General features: G+C 43.0%; 1 protein-coding gene across 2 annotated transcripts in view; it reads left to right on the top strand.

Moving 5' to 3' along the window:
* Garem1 (GRB2 associated regulator of MAPK1 subtype 1) overlaps positions 1–13,787 on the top strand; it is a 175,363-nt gene that overhangs the window by 129,537 nt on the left and 32,039 nt on the right. The window lies entirely within an intron of this gene.

Consider the following 13,787-nt stretch of genomic DNA (forward strand, 5'->3'; position numbering starts at 1 on the left):
GCCTCCATCTAAGACACTATAGGTAGTAGAACCAACCTGACTCCATGATCTTTATTAGAACTTGAAACTGTTAATTTCAGAAATAGGATTCCTGTGTTATTTATTTTTCTCATGGCTGACACAAATACTAACAAAAGCAATTTAAGAAACAAGGGGTAAATTTCTCTCAGTTCGAGGGGACAGCTCTGTCAGTGTGGGGAGCTCACAGCAGCAGGCGCTCAAGGCAGCCGGCCGCATTACATCACAGTTAGGAGGCTGCAAGAGCTCAGTGCACTTTCTTCTTTTCTCTTCAATCTGGGATCCCAGCCCATGGGTTAGCTTCAGTTAATCCAATCTAGAAACTCCCTCGCAGACAAGGCCAGCATCTTGTCCCCTAGCTGATTTTATCCTGTCATGTTCATGTCATGATTCCTAAGCAAATAAAAGATAGTTTTAACTTGAACGTCATCCTCTAGTTGGTAGCAGCTATTTCTCCAGGGCCTCTGGTAAGCTGTGTTATAGAAGCAGAAGACCTATAATGAACTAAATGTCAACATTTTGTTTTTAAAAAATAAATCAAAGAGGGAGGAGAGCTTGCCTCTGGCACCCACACTGAGATAGCACACATTCGATCTTCTGTGAACTCTTTCAGTGTGCAGAGAAATCTGATTTTGGAGTCAATGTGCTTCCACAGGTGAGCCTGCTCTCCTGGCCAGACTTGCTAGGGGAGCAGGGCCATGCCTGTGGGATCCAGGTGGACTGTTCTCGCGCCTGCTCCATCTTGTTATCAATACCACAGTCACACCACACTTATGAAGTGTCCACATTGAAAGGATTTCCTGTTTACCCTCTTTTACATAGGAAGTCCAACTAAGTCAGATTCTATGAACTGGTAAAAAGTCAGGAGTCAGCATACGATGTTTCTTAGAAATACATTCTCTCTGAACAGCATACTACACGAATTGTTGGCTCAAGACAGCCTCAGTGTCTTTCTGTAGTTTTATTATTAGAGTTAGTGAGACTCTATACTGTGTAAACTCTTCTCCTGAATATGTCTGACTTATATATAAAAGTCTGGATTTTTTAATTCCTCCAGTGTCCTAGTTATAAGGCCTCAAGATAGCAAGCCTTCATTTCCACCTTCATGAGAATAGACACGCTGTTTTTAACTTACTAACATTCATTCATTCATAGAATATTAAATCTAGGGGGGATTGTTGTTTGGTTTTGAAGTTTTGAGAGGTTGGAGATAAACTTGGGGCTCTGAGCACGCCAGTTGACTGCATCCGCCGAACTGCTCCGGGAAGCTGAACTAGATCTCCTGAGTGGTTTAACAAGTCTTAACTTTCCCCTTACAACTTTTATTTAATGTTAGCTAAATGAAAAAAGTAAAAGTGAAGCTAATACTTTTAGATTCTTTTCTAAAAGTATTTTATCTCCTAAGCTGTGGCAGATCAGGCATAAGAGTGGCCGGTGGCTGTTAAGGTGAACATTCTTGTTTCAGTCACATGTTGTTCGTGTAAAATGTTTTAAGACAGGGACTTGCTGTGTAAGGCCAGAATTTTGTCCCCTAGCTGATTTTTGTCCTGTCATGTTCATGGTCAATAGTAAACATCACAATTCCTAAGCAAATAAAAGGTGGTCTTACTGTGTAGCCCCAGTTACCCTGGAACTCACAATATGGTTCAAGCTGGCCTCAAACTCGCAGAGAGCCCCCTGCCTGGGATTAAAGGCATGCACCACCATACCCTGCTCGGTGTCCAATATTTTCAAAGATGTCTCTCTAGAAGCCTTTTGAATATTTGTGGTAAATCATTAGATGCAGACTGGGGAGTTGGCTTCTTCGGAAATATGCTTCCTGTGTGAGCGTAAGGACGTGAGCTTCATCCCCAGCATCAGTAGAAGCCGGAGAGGACCGTTCACGCCAGTAATGCCAGAGCTGAGGCCAGCAGGAGGGCCTCAGGCCAGCCAGCCCAGCCAGTGAGGGACTTCCAGTCCAGTTAGAGACCCTGGCTCAAAAACATAAGGTTGGGAATGGTAGAGGAAGATAATCAGCATGGACCTCTTATACACACACATACACACACACACACACACACACACACACACACACTCACACACTCATATGAGCATACATAAACATACAAAGCAACACAAAAAAAAATAATAATCTGTGTGTAATAGAGATGCTGATTACAAGTCCGAGGCCCTAGGTTAGTGTATGAAACGTGAGCTCAGAATATCCAGAGATCAGTGGATTTGGATTGAGTTTCATGCTTGCAAGCATCAATATTTCATACCAGGTTATTTTTTGTTTATGGAGCCATCCCATCCAGTTTGCATCAATCACTAAAATATTCACTTTGCTTCAAAGAACCATTGATAGAGCGAGCTTGGGAAATTTGTATAATGACATATCCAGGACCTGGTGCGCGTAGCCAATACACCCCAGGTGAGTGACCTGGGGGCAGGCACAGTGGCCGGGGTGTGGGCTGGGGTTCAGTGCTGGGCATCATGGTCTTTAACTAAAAGTAAAATGATATTGGTGTTCTCTGCAGACTGGAAAGGTTGGAGAAAGACAAACTGAACTTAGCACTATCTAGACTTAGACACAGCTGTTTTCCAAGAGACAGATTTTGAGGTGGAGGGTTCTTTTTCTAAAAATGTAAACCTACAGAGAAAAAATTCACCAACATAGAAAAGTTTACTTCCCAACTAAAAAAATGGCATAGGTCCTGGGGAGATGGCTCCATGGCTAAGGCACTTACCAGAGTTCCCTAGAACCTCCATAATGCTGGGTGGGTATTGCAGCCCAACTGTGATTCCAACCTCAGAGGCAGAGGAAGCTGATTAACAGGATGAGCCATTGTCATGGAGACAGCCTCCTCTCCTCGTAGGAGAGAAAGACAATAAATAAACGAATGTTTATCCTAATTCCAAGTAGAAACGTGGTGTATGTAGTTGGCCGCACAATCTTGGAGCTTGGAGAAAGATTGAAGTTGTAGTGTATGTGTATGGCCTCTCACCTTTGGACAGTATTTGAAACCCTGGGTCTAGTTACATTAACCTGCAACAGTCATTCTTGGTAGTAGGTGAATTTGTTCCTGGGCACCCTGGCTATGTCTATGTGTAATTTTGTCAAGATTATGGGATGGAGGAAAGTTCCTAGCACCTAGTGTTCAATTCTAAGCAACAACATCCGAAGCCCCTATAATCCAGCTCGAGGAGACTGAACATCCTCTCCTGGCCCCTGTAGGCACTGGCCGTCATGCACAGGCACACAGACACCTAAAAACTAAAAATAAATCTTTTTTTTTAATTTTTTTTCTTTATTGATACATTTTTTTATATACATTTCAAATGATTTCCCCTTTTCTGGGTCCCCACTCCCCACAAGTCCCATAAGCCCTCTTCCCTCCCCCTGTTCCTCCATCTACCCCTTCCCGCTTCCCTGTTCTGGAATTCCCCTATACTGTTGTACTGAGTCTTTCCAGAACAAGGGGCCACTCCTCCATTCTTTTTGGACATCATTTAATATATGGATTATGTCTTGGGTATTCAAAGTTTCTAGGCTAATATCCACTTATCAGTGAGTGCATACCATGATTGATCTTTTGAGACTGTGTTACCTCACTTAGTATGATGTTCTCCAGTTCCATCCATTTGTCTAAGAATTTCATGAATTCATTGTTTCTAATGGCTGAATAGTACTCCATTGTGTAAATATACCACATTTTTTGTATCCATTCCTCCGTTGAGGGACACCTGGGTTCTTTCCAGCTTCTGGCTACTACAAATAGGGCTGCTATGAACATAGTGGAGCATGTGTCCCTACTGCATGCTGAAGAATCCTCTGGGTATATGCCCAGGAGAGGTATAGCAGGGTCCTCAGGAAGTGTCATGCCCAGTTTTCTGAGGAACCGCCAGACTGATTTCCAAAGTGGTTGTACCATCTTGCAATCCCACCAGCAGTGGAGGAGTGTTCTTTCTCCACATCCTCGCCAACACCTGCTGTCTCCTGAGTTTTTGACCTTAGCCATTCTGACTGGTGTGAGGTGAAATCTCAGGGTTGTTTTGATTTGCATTTCCCTAATGATTAATGATGTTGAACATTTCTTAAGGTGTTTCTCAGCCCTCCGAAGTTCTTCATGTGAAAATTCTTTGTTTAGCTCCGTACCCCACTTTTTAATGGGGTTATTTGGTTCTTTGGGTTCTACCTTCTTGAGTTCTTTGTATATATTAGATATTAGCCCTCTGATAGATTTAGGGTTGGTGAAGATCCTTTCCCAATCTGTTGGTTGACATTTTGTCCTTTTGACGGTGTCCTTTGCCTTACAGAAACTTTGTAGTTTTATGAGGTCCCATTTGTCAATTCTTGATCTTAGAGCATAAGCTATTGGTGTTCTATTCAGGAACTTTTCCTCTATGCCCATGTCCTCAAGGGTCTTCCCCAGTTTCTTTTCTATTAGTTTCAGTGTGTCAGGTTTTATGTGGAGGTCCTTGATCCATTTGGAGTTGAGCTTAGTACAAGGAGATAAGAATGGATCGATTCTCATTCTTCTGCATGCTGACCTCCAATTGAACCAGCACCATTTGTTGAAAAGACTATCTTTTTTCCACTGGATGCTTTCAGCTCCTTTGTCGAAGATCAAGTGACCATAGGTGTGTTGGTTCATTTCTGGGTCTTCAATCCTATTCCATTGATCTGCTTGCCTGACATTGTACCAATACCATGCAGTTTTTTTAATCACTATTGCTCTGTAGTAAAGTTTGAGGTCTGGGATACTGAATCCCCCTGAAGTTCTTTTACTGTTGAGAATAGTTTTAGCTATCCTGGGTTTTTTGTTATTCCAGATGAATTTGAGAATTGCTCTTTCTAACGCTATGAAGAAATGGGTTGGGATTTTTATGGGGATAGCATTGAATCTGTAGATTGCCTTTGGCAAGATAACCATTTTAACTATATTAATCCTGCCAATCCATGAGCATGGAAGATTTTTCCATTTTCTGAGATCTTCTTCAATTTCCTTCTTCAGAGATCTGAAGTTCTTGTCATATAGGTCTTTCACTTGTTTGGTTAGAGTCACCCCAAGATACTTTATGCTGTTTATGGCTATTGTGAACGGTGTCATTTCCCTAATTTCTTTCTCAGTCTGCTTATCCTTTGAGTATAGGAAGGCAACTGAGTTCCTTGAGTTGATTTTATAACCAGCCACTTTGCTGAAGTTGTTTATCAGCTGTAGGAGTTCTCTGGTGGAGGTTTTCGGGTCACTTAATTATACTATCATATCATCTGCAAATAGTGATAGTTTGACTTCTTCCCTTCCGATTTGTATCCCTTTGACCTCCTTATGTTGTCTAATTGCTCCAGCTAGGACTTCAAGAACTATATTGAAAAGATATGGAGAGAGGGGGCAGCCTTGTCTAGTCCCTGATTTTAGTAGGATTGCTTCAAGTTTCTCTCCATTTAGTTTGATGTTGGCTACCGGTTTGCTGTATTTCGCTTTTACTATGTTTAGATATGGGCCTTGAATTCCTGTCCTTTCCAAAACTTTTAGCATGAAAGGATGCTGAATTTTGTCAAATGCTTTTTCAGCATCTAATGAAATGATCATGTGGTTTTTTTCTTTGAGTTTGTTTATGTAGTGGATAGCATTGATGGATTTCCTTACATTGAACCAACCCTGCACCCCTGGGATGAAGCCTACTTGATCATGGTGGATGATCATTTTGATGTGTTCTTGGATTCGGTGGGCAAGAATTTTATTGAGTATTTTTGCATCGATATTCATAAGGGAAATTGGCCTGAAATTCTCTTTCTTAGTTGGATCTTTGTGTGGTTTTGGTATCAGCGTAATAGTGGCTTCGTAGAAGGAGTTGGGTAGTGTTCCTTCTGTTTCTATTTGGTGGAATAGTTTAAAGAGTATTGGCGTTAAGTCTTCTTTGAAGGCCTGATAGAATTCTGCACTGAAACCATCTGGTCCTGTGCTTTTTTTTTGGTCGGAAGGCTATCTATGACCCTTCTATTTCTTTAGGGGTTTTGGGTCTGTTTAGATGGTCTATTTGATCCTGGTTTAATTTTGGTATTTGGTATCTATCTAAGAAAATGTCCATTTCCTCCAGATTCTCCAGTTGTGTTGAGTACAGGCTTTTGTAGTAGGATCTGATGATTTTTTGAATTTCCTCAGTTTCTGTTGTAATATCTCCCTTTTCATTTCTAATTTTGTTAATTTGGATACTTTCTCTGTGCCCTTTGGTTAGTCTGGCTAAGGGTCTATCTATCTTGCTGATTTTACACAACTATGTTCAGACTCTTTATCTTTTTAAATAAAGCCGCCATGATCAGAAGACCTATGAGGCTGTGGATTTAGAGCTGAGTTCAGCCTCACCCACGGACAGTAAGTGTAACCACAGACGTATTGCATCCCCCCCCCCCACCCTAGCTCCCAGTATCTTCCCCTGCGCAGTTGGGAGTGAGACTGCCACCCTGGGCACATGTGAGAGTTAGGTGACACCAAGCGCGGTCCAGCCTTGTTCAGGTGTCTGGTGTGGGAGTTAGTAAGCCGTGGTTAGCCATGGGCTGTGGGAAGCCGCCTGTTTCCATACTGCTGTGTGGAGCACACCCTGTCTATCTGTGTGATGGCCGTGATGTTCGTGCCTTCTTTCACCCTGGCAACAGAGCAGCAAAGACCACAGCTCCCAGCGTCCTCTAGGAGACAGCCGTCAGCTAGTACCTGCCTAGGAATTGCATGCCCATTGTCCTCATTAAGCATGCCACATAGAGAAGCTAGAGTTTGTCACTAAGTCAGAATCACCCCTTTATTCCAGTATCTTTAGGGGACATTACGCTAATAGCAAGTGAATTATTTGAAAAGTCTTCAGCCTTTCAAACTCAGCCCAGTGCTGATGAGAAATTTTCCCACGCATGCTTTCTTGCCATCAAAATAATGACTAACCAATTATGTTTTAATTCACGTCCTGTCCTTGTTGCAGCAAGTGAGGGTGGGGGCGGCTTTGATTTAGCTTTGGATTTGAGCTTTCCTGTCTTCAGTGCTGCCCCAAAAGCTGGGAAGTCACTGCCTTCAGGTTGGGGGAAGGGCACTGCTGCTCTAGACTGGACGCTGTCGTACCACGGTCTCCAGTCAGTCAGGTCCAGCTTTCAACTCTCACCAGAAAAAAAAATAACAAGTTCCCATTGTCTCAAGAAACGAAAGTGAAATTTTAGTCAGATAAGGACAGTTATCCCCTCTCCTTGCCCAGACATCACAGGACCTTCGATTACTGTGTTTAGGACTTGCTATATCAAAAGTGTCTTAGGTAGGGTTTCTACTGCTGTGATAAAACACCATGACCAAAACCAACTTGAGCTACGCCAGCTGCCAAGCAGATAAATAATCAATAGTCATATAAGCTGAAAGCCTGTGAATCATAGCAGTGACTAACACAGCAAGATATCCACAGCAGTGTGATAGTGGCATGTGTGTCTCCGTGGTGACTGACAGTTGTCTAAATAAACTAAAGACCCACTCAGTGGGATGGAGGGAATGTATGCTTGGTTCTGTAAACTCAGCCAAGTGCCATTGGATAGAGAGGTCTTAGACCTTAAAGGTGAAACCTAGACTGCATTTCTCCAAAATCAGTACAGTTTTGAACTGTATTTTTATACTTATCCTTATGTCTACAGATAAATAGGACTCTCATCCCTCATTAAAGAAAAATTTTTTTAATTCCTTTGAGTAGACAGAGGCTACTACAGATCTACAACTGGTCAAAACACAGAGAATCAAGTGGTCAAGGGTATGTCTAGCACCAATTGGTACATCTACAACACAGTCCCTACACCTGAACCCCGGGGAACATCAAGGAAGAAGAAGCAGAAAGACTGTAAGAGCTGGAAGACTAGGGTGGTTGCTATGAGATAGTTTAAAGGAAGGGGGTGTGTTTATTTCTTCTTACAGTTTGTAAGGGATGCAGTACAAGGACTCAAGGCGGAAACCTAGAGGCAGGAGCTGACACAGAAGCCATGAAGGAGTGATGTTATGGCTGGTTCTCCACAGCTTGCTCAGACCACTAGGACCACCAGCCCAGGGTTGGTACTATCCACAGTAAGGCAAGATGGGCCCTTCCACGTCTGCCATCAGTCAAGAAAATGCACCTCAGACTTGCCTACAGGCGTATCTTATGAAGACATTTCTCAATTCAGAATCCCTCCCTAACCTGTGTCAAGTTGACAAACGAGTCAGGTCAGGTCATTGCCAAGCAACAGAGGAGAAGGATCTCAGGACTGCTGGTTTTCATAAAGGAGCAGATAATGATGATTAGAAAGTGCACGTGGTGCTAGATGCCGTTGTAGTGTGTGAAGTGATCAGGTGATCAGATCCAGTGGAGTGGTGTCCAGCACTTCACATGTGTAGTCCTTCCTCCTGTCCAGCTGCAATGGTGTATGTGTGACCAACAGCTCAGCAATCCCCACCGTCACTAAAATGACCCCTCTGGGAAGTCCCCATTCCCTCCCTAAAACAGAGAATGGCTCAACCACACCAGCTATCAGGACAACGGAGAGTACGCTCAGATTTCCGTGGGAATGACCCGTTCTGCCCCCAATACTGTGTTCAACTCTGTCTTCCACATAGGAGTGGGAACGTGCACTACTTCTCCCTCTGCGCCCAGCTTATCTGACTTAGCATAGTGCCCTGAATTGTCTGCATTGTCAAAGATGACATTCTTCCCTTTTCTCTCAATTCTGAGATAAGGCATCCAGGGGTGCCTTTTCTAAGTAGGTAAATAATCGTGTAAGACTCACAGGAATTAACATAATTCCTCAGTACTGAGAAATGTGTTCAAGAATTCAATATTAAAATGTTATCAACAATCCTACAGGACAAGAGTTTGAGTTTTTGTAACCATCGATTTTAGATCTAGAGGGGCCTCTAGACATGACCTAGTCCTGTTTCATTTAGCAAATAAAACAAAACAAACAAAAAGAGGCCAGTGCCTTCAGAGAGTCACACAGTCGGGGCAGTCTAGAATAGAGTGCAGGTCCCCTGGCCTAGCTCAGCCTCCCTCTGCTCTGCCACATTCCATCTGTGTGCTTGAGGTAAGACAAGATTGTAATCTGAGCACACTTTCCATTGTCCCAGTAGCCTGTACAGCTGATCTGTTTTCTTTTTTAAAATGTAAATAGGCTATGGCAGGACATACCTGTAATCCCAGCCAATTTAGGTAGAGACAGCCAGCTGGTGTACCTAGTGAGGCAGGCCAAGTTTCGGTCACCCTTAGCTACCTAGCAAGTATGAGGGAGACCCTGGTTGTCACTTGATTTTGTTTTTTGAGCATAAAGTTCAGTGCTAGCCACTGTTCCGAATTTAAAATGACACTCTAGGTTTCTGGCTTGATCATCCAGAGACAAATAAGGTCAGTGAGAGGATTCTTCCTGGGATTCTTCAGAATAGACTGGGGCTGGTTTGCTCCAGAGTTTTTCTCTAGAATCTCTGAGTCTAGGTAATGTAGACACCCAACATTCAGGGTAGCTGTAAATTTTAACAAAGTACTTTCCGTTCAGTCTCTTGTATTAGCCATTTTCTGCCATTTAAAGAGAGTACTGGCAGATAGTAAGCCCACCTTTGTCTCCTGCTTGAAAATCCATTGATCCTCTCCTGATATGTATGTGACTGTTGCCTTAGGGAGCCACTCTCTTCTGATAACTCGGTATCTCATGGTCCCATCTCAGTCCTGTGGGGCCCTGTGGCTGTTAGAAGGCGTGCCTCAATACTCCCTCTCCTGGTTTTCTTTTCCATGTCTGATCTGCTGGGCTGGGAATTGGGAGCCACATCGGACAGTGTTCTGATTAGCACAGAAGACCACCTGGCTTTTCAACCAAACCACGGCGTGCCAGGCCTTCCTAGGGATCACTGAGAGCCTCCTCGGCACACAGATGGTAGAAAGGATCAGTGTGCAAAGTTTTGCCAGATAGAGCAAAGAACTTTTAAGATAGCTAGTAAATTTTTTTTTTCCCGAAACAGGGTTTCTCTGTGTAGCCCTGGCTGTCCTGGAACTCACTCTGGCTGAGCCTAGGCTGGCCTCGAACTCAGAAATCTGCCTGCCTCTGCCTCCCAGAGTGCTGGGATTACAGGTGTGCACCACCACCGCCCGGCTGCTAGTAAATCTTAAACACAGCCAATTTTTGTTTGCTGGTTTTAAAAATGACGTGGTTTCCTTAGAATGTGTCAGATGCCATATTGTCAGGACTCATGGAGGATGAGAAGCGGGCATAGTGTGGTATGATCATCTCAGTGTTTGAGGACCACTCGATGCTTCGTTTAGTTTGCTGAGGTCTTACGAACTTCTCTGAGAAACTACCAGGTGGCAAATTGTCTGCCAAGCCATGCCGTCACCACTAAGTCAGTGCCATTGTGCCTGCCATCCCCAGCCTATTTCTTGTTTTAAACATACACACACACTACATACTACACATTACACATTACACAGATACACAGGATTAACACTTAACTCTTAAAGTGCTATTTTCCATTTTTCCAGAAGACAATTATATTTGTAATTTGGGATATCAAACATTGTGTAGTTAGCAGGTATGTTGAATACATATCTATGTACATAATATCTATGAGATTGTTGCTCTTGAGAACAGTAATTTCTTTTTTTATTTTACAATAACAATAACTGTATTGAAGCAAAAAGTTAACTTCAAAGGACCCCATCTCCATTGTTATTAGCAGACCTTGTAAAAGCTACAAGTTAAGCTGACAGTCTTCTAGTGTTGCTATTTGGGTATTACATTGTTACATTGTTGATTACTAGAGACACATTACCTACTGCCCAGAGAGGAGGGGGGCAGAGAATGCATATGTATCTGCCTGGGTGCACACACATCCAAAGTTTTATATCAGTAGCTTAGAGTGACTTGGGGTATTAATTCTGAGCAGCATTATGAGCAGTAAAAGCCTGATCGTTTCCTGGATTAGACCTATTAGAGTTGTTTAGATAACACACTTTGAATTACTTCCTCTCAGGAAACATTGAAGCTGGAAATGTTAACCAGGCTCACATACCAAAGCACTTAGACAGAGCACGTTGTTTCTTTTGCAGTTTAAAAAAAAAAAAGAAGAAGAAGAACTTTTTTTTTTTTAAGGAAAGAAATTAGACAAATAAATCACATGCATGGAAACCTAAGAAGTCTGTCAGACTCAGTGGCCAGAGGAAGAGCATTTCTCTGTAAGATTCCTCATCTGTCCCTGACAGCAACCACAGGATTGGTCGGTCTGTTGGAATCATAACTTATGCAGGGCTAATTGCCAGCATTAATGGTGACATCAGATCTGGAGGCCCAGAACTGCAGTCTGTATTCACATACGCTATGCATTTTATACGTGGAGGAAAACTGGCTTACTGAGCATGCAGACACCGCGTATGCCCAGATAGTGACATTTACTAAGGAAAGCGTACTCTGATTAACTGTGCACATCCTGGCTGCCCTGGTCTCGGAAGCTGCCTCACATCCTCTTTCAGTGCATTTCATGGATGGCATTTCGATTGACCTATAATCTCTTCCCTCTAGAAAGTGTGTGGTCAGAAAGGTAGGTTAGAAAAAGGTAGAAGAAACAACATCTTAATTGCGTAGGAAAGAGCATATGCGTTACAAATTTGGGGTTTGGTTCCATGGTAGAGTGCCTGCCTCACAGGCACAAAATACTGGCTTCAGACTTGGGAGGGGAGATTAGACGGAAGGGGTTTTAATCTCTTCATGACTGAGGAGCGTTACTGATTCTCTGAATACTAACTGAAGGTGGTTTGTTACACAAGTGGAAGAGAAACAGACATTGAGACTCAAAACCAAGAGCCCCGCATTGTCAGAACCCACAGGATGACAGTAAGAAGGAAGTATGTCCATGAAGCCGAGAGCTTCACAGACCAGTCTGTCCTAAATCAGGACTGTGAACTCATTTCCTTAGATATTTGCCCAAGCTGATGTATAGGCTCTGTTCTGATACTGTTTTATTCCAAGTTAACACATTCAATAAAATCTTGAGGTCTATTCAATATGGGGTAGAGGATAATGCTTATAGACAGGGGTTTGGGCTTGAAAACAGTAGTGGATGAAGACTTCCCAGTATGGAAACAGGGATATAAACAGTACACGTGGTAGAGAATAAGTCGGGTGTTCTTGAAAAAAAAGGAATGGCCGTGTCGCCTTTGTTGACTGAGTATGTCCCCATGCCAAAAGCTGTTCTTCATGAGTGTTCATTTATCCAGCAGAATAAATACAGATGAGAGGGCACTAAAAAGTTAAATGCTTTGTCTAGAGTCGCTTACTGTTTCAGACAGGATTCAGGCTCAGCTTATCTAGTAGTAGTACTGTAGCAATCACATTCCAAACGTCGTGCTCCCTTCCATGACTGGCAGTATTTCTGTGAAAAAGAACATGATGCATATTGTAGAGTTGATGAATTATTTAGTTGCACACACTTGATGCTGCCTTTGTCAGGTGAAAGCAGCCTGGACTAGACATAAATGATGGGTGTGACAATGTCCCCATAAAATGAGAAGGTGGGCTGGATTTCCAACATGAACTGTAGTTTGCTGACCTTTGACCTGAATACATGGTTGTGAGTTTAACTAAATGCTAGTTGAAATTAAAAGTCGTGTGTGTGTGTGTGTGTGTGTGTGTGTGTGTGTGTGTTAAAAGTCAAATGAATAATAGTTCCTGAGACCAATAGGGCGACTGGAGCCCCCAAGGTACAGATCCTATAGAAAGAAAGTTGAGGCTGGAGATAAGACTCGGCAAGCCGTGTGTGCTGTGCAAGCATGGGAACTGAGCTTCATCCTTAGCGTGCATGTACAAAGCCAAATGTGGTGGTGCATGCTGTACACCAAGCTCTGCAGAGACAGACACACAAGGACCCCTGGGGCTTGCTGGCCAGCCTGCCTGTGGTCTGCTGGTGAGCCTCGGGTACCAATGAGAGTCCCTGTCTACACAGCGAGGGACCTCCTAAGGAACAACACCTGACGCTGACCTCAGGTCAGGAAATGCATGACCACACATACATGTACACCATTGGCATACACACATATCCTCTACCTGAGCACAGGCATGGCCCAATCACATCGGTCATTAGCAGAAGCTTAATGCTGGGCTCACAGGAACTCTGTTGTGTGCAGCTCCTTGAATAAATGTTTCTACCCTACTCTGTGGTAGAAGCTGGGAATCCACTTAGAGCAGGTGAATGTGAAGGAAACAGTTAGATACAAATCTTTAAAACATAATAATCCTCCTTCGAGCCACCCAAAGTGGACTTTAACCCCCCATGAAGCACCATTAGAATAAGCTTGCTGGTATCAGGAATTTACAAATGGCTCCCCAGGGAAACTCTGCTTCACCATGGAAACCCCAGAGCTGTTTGTTTTTTATGGTACTAATGTTGATTGACAGATTGCTGACTCCAGAGATTAAAATTTCGTAGAGACAACTTGTAATGATGACAGGTTATTTACAGGGATGTCTCTGCCTAGTCTTTCTAAATGCACACTGGCACTTTCTACTTGGGAAGCAGTGTGAGCTCCAGCCATCACTTCCGCCAGACACTTTTTATTGCCAAAGAAAAAGTTCAGTTTCGATAAACATTAAACCTGATATCCAGACCTGATAGAGACAGACTAATAAAACTGTAGGCCATTCTCCCTGGGACTGAGTTATACACCCTAAGACAAACACTATCTAAGAGACCTGTGCAGTATTATCATAGATGTAGAAACTATCTCAAGCTTGTAGTCATCTTAAAATTTGGAAATCT

This window comes from Apodemus sylvaticus, chromosome 13, assembly GCF_947179515.1.
Source record: "Apodemus sylvaticus chromosome 13, mApoSyl1.1, whole genome shotgun sequence".
Lineage (NCBI taxonomy): Eukaryota > Metazoa > Chordata > Mammalia > Rodentia > Muridae > Apodemus > Apodemus sylvaticus.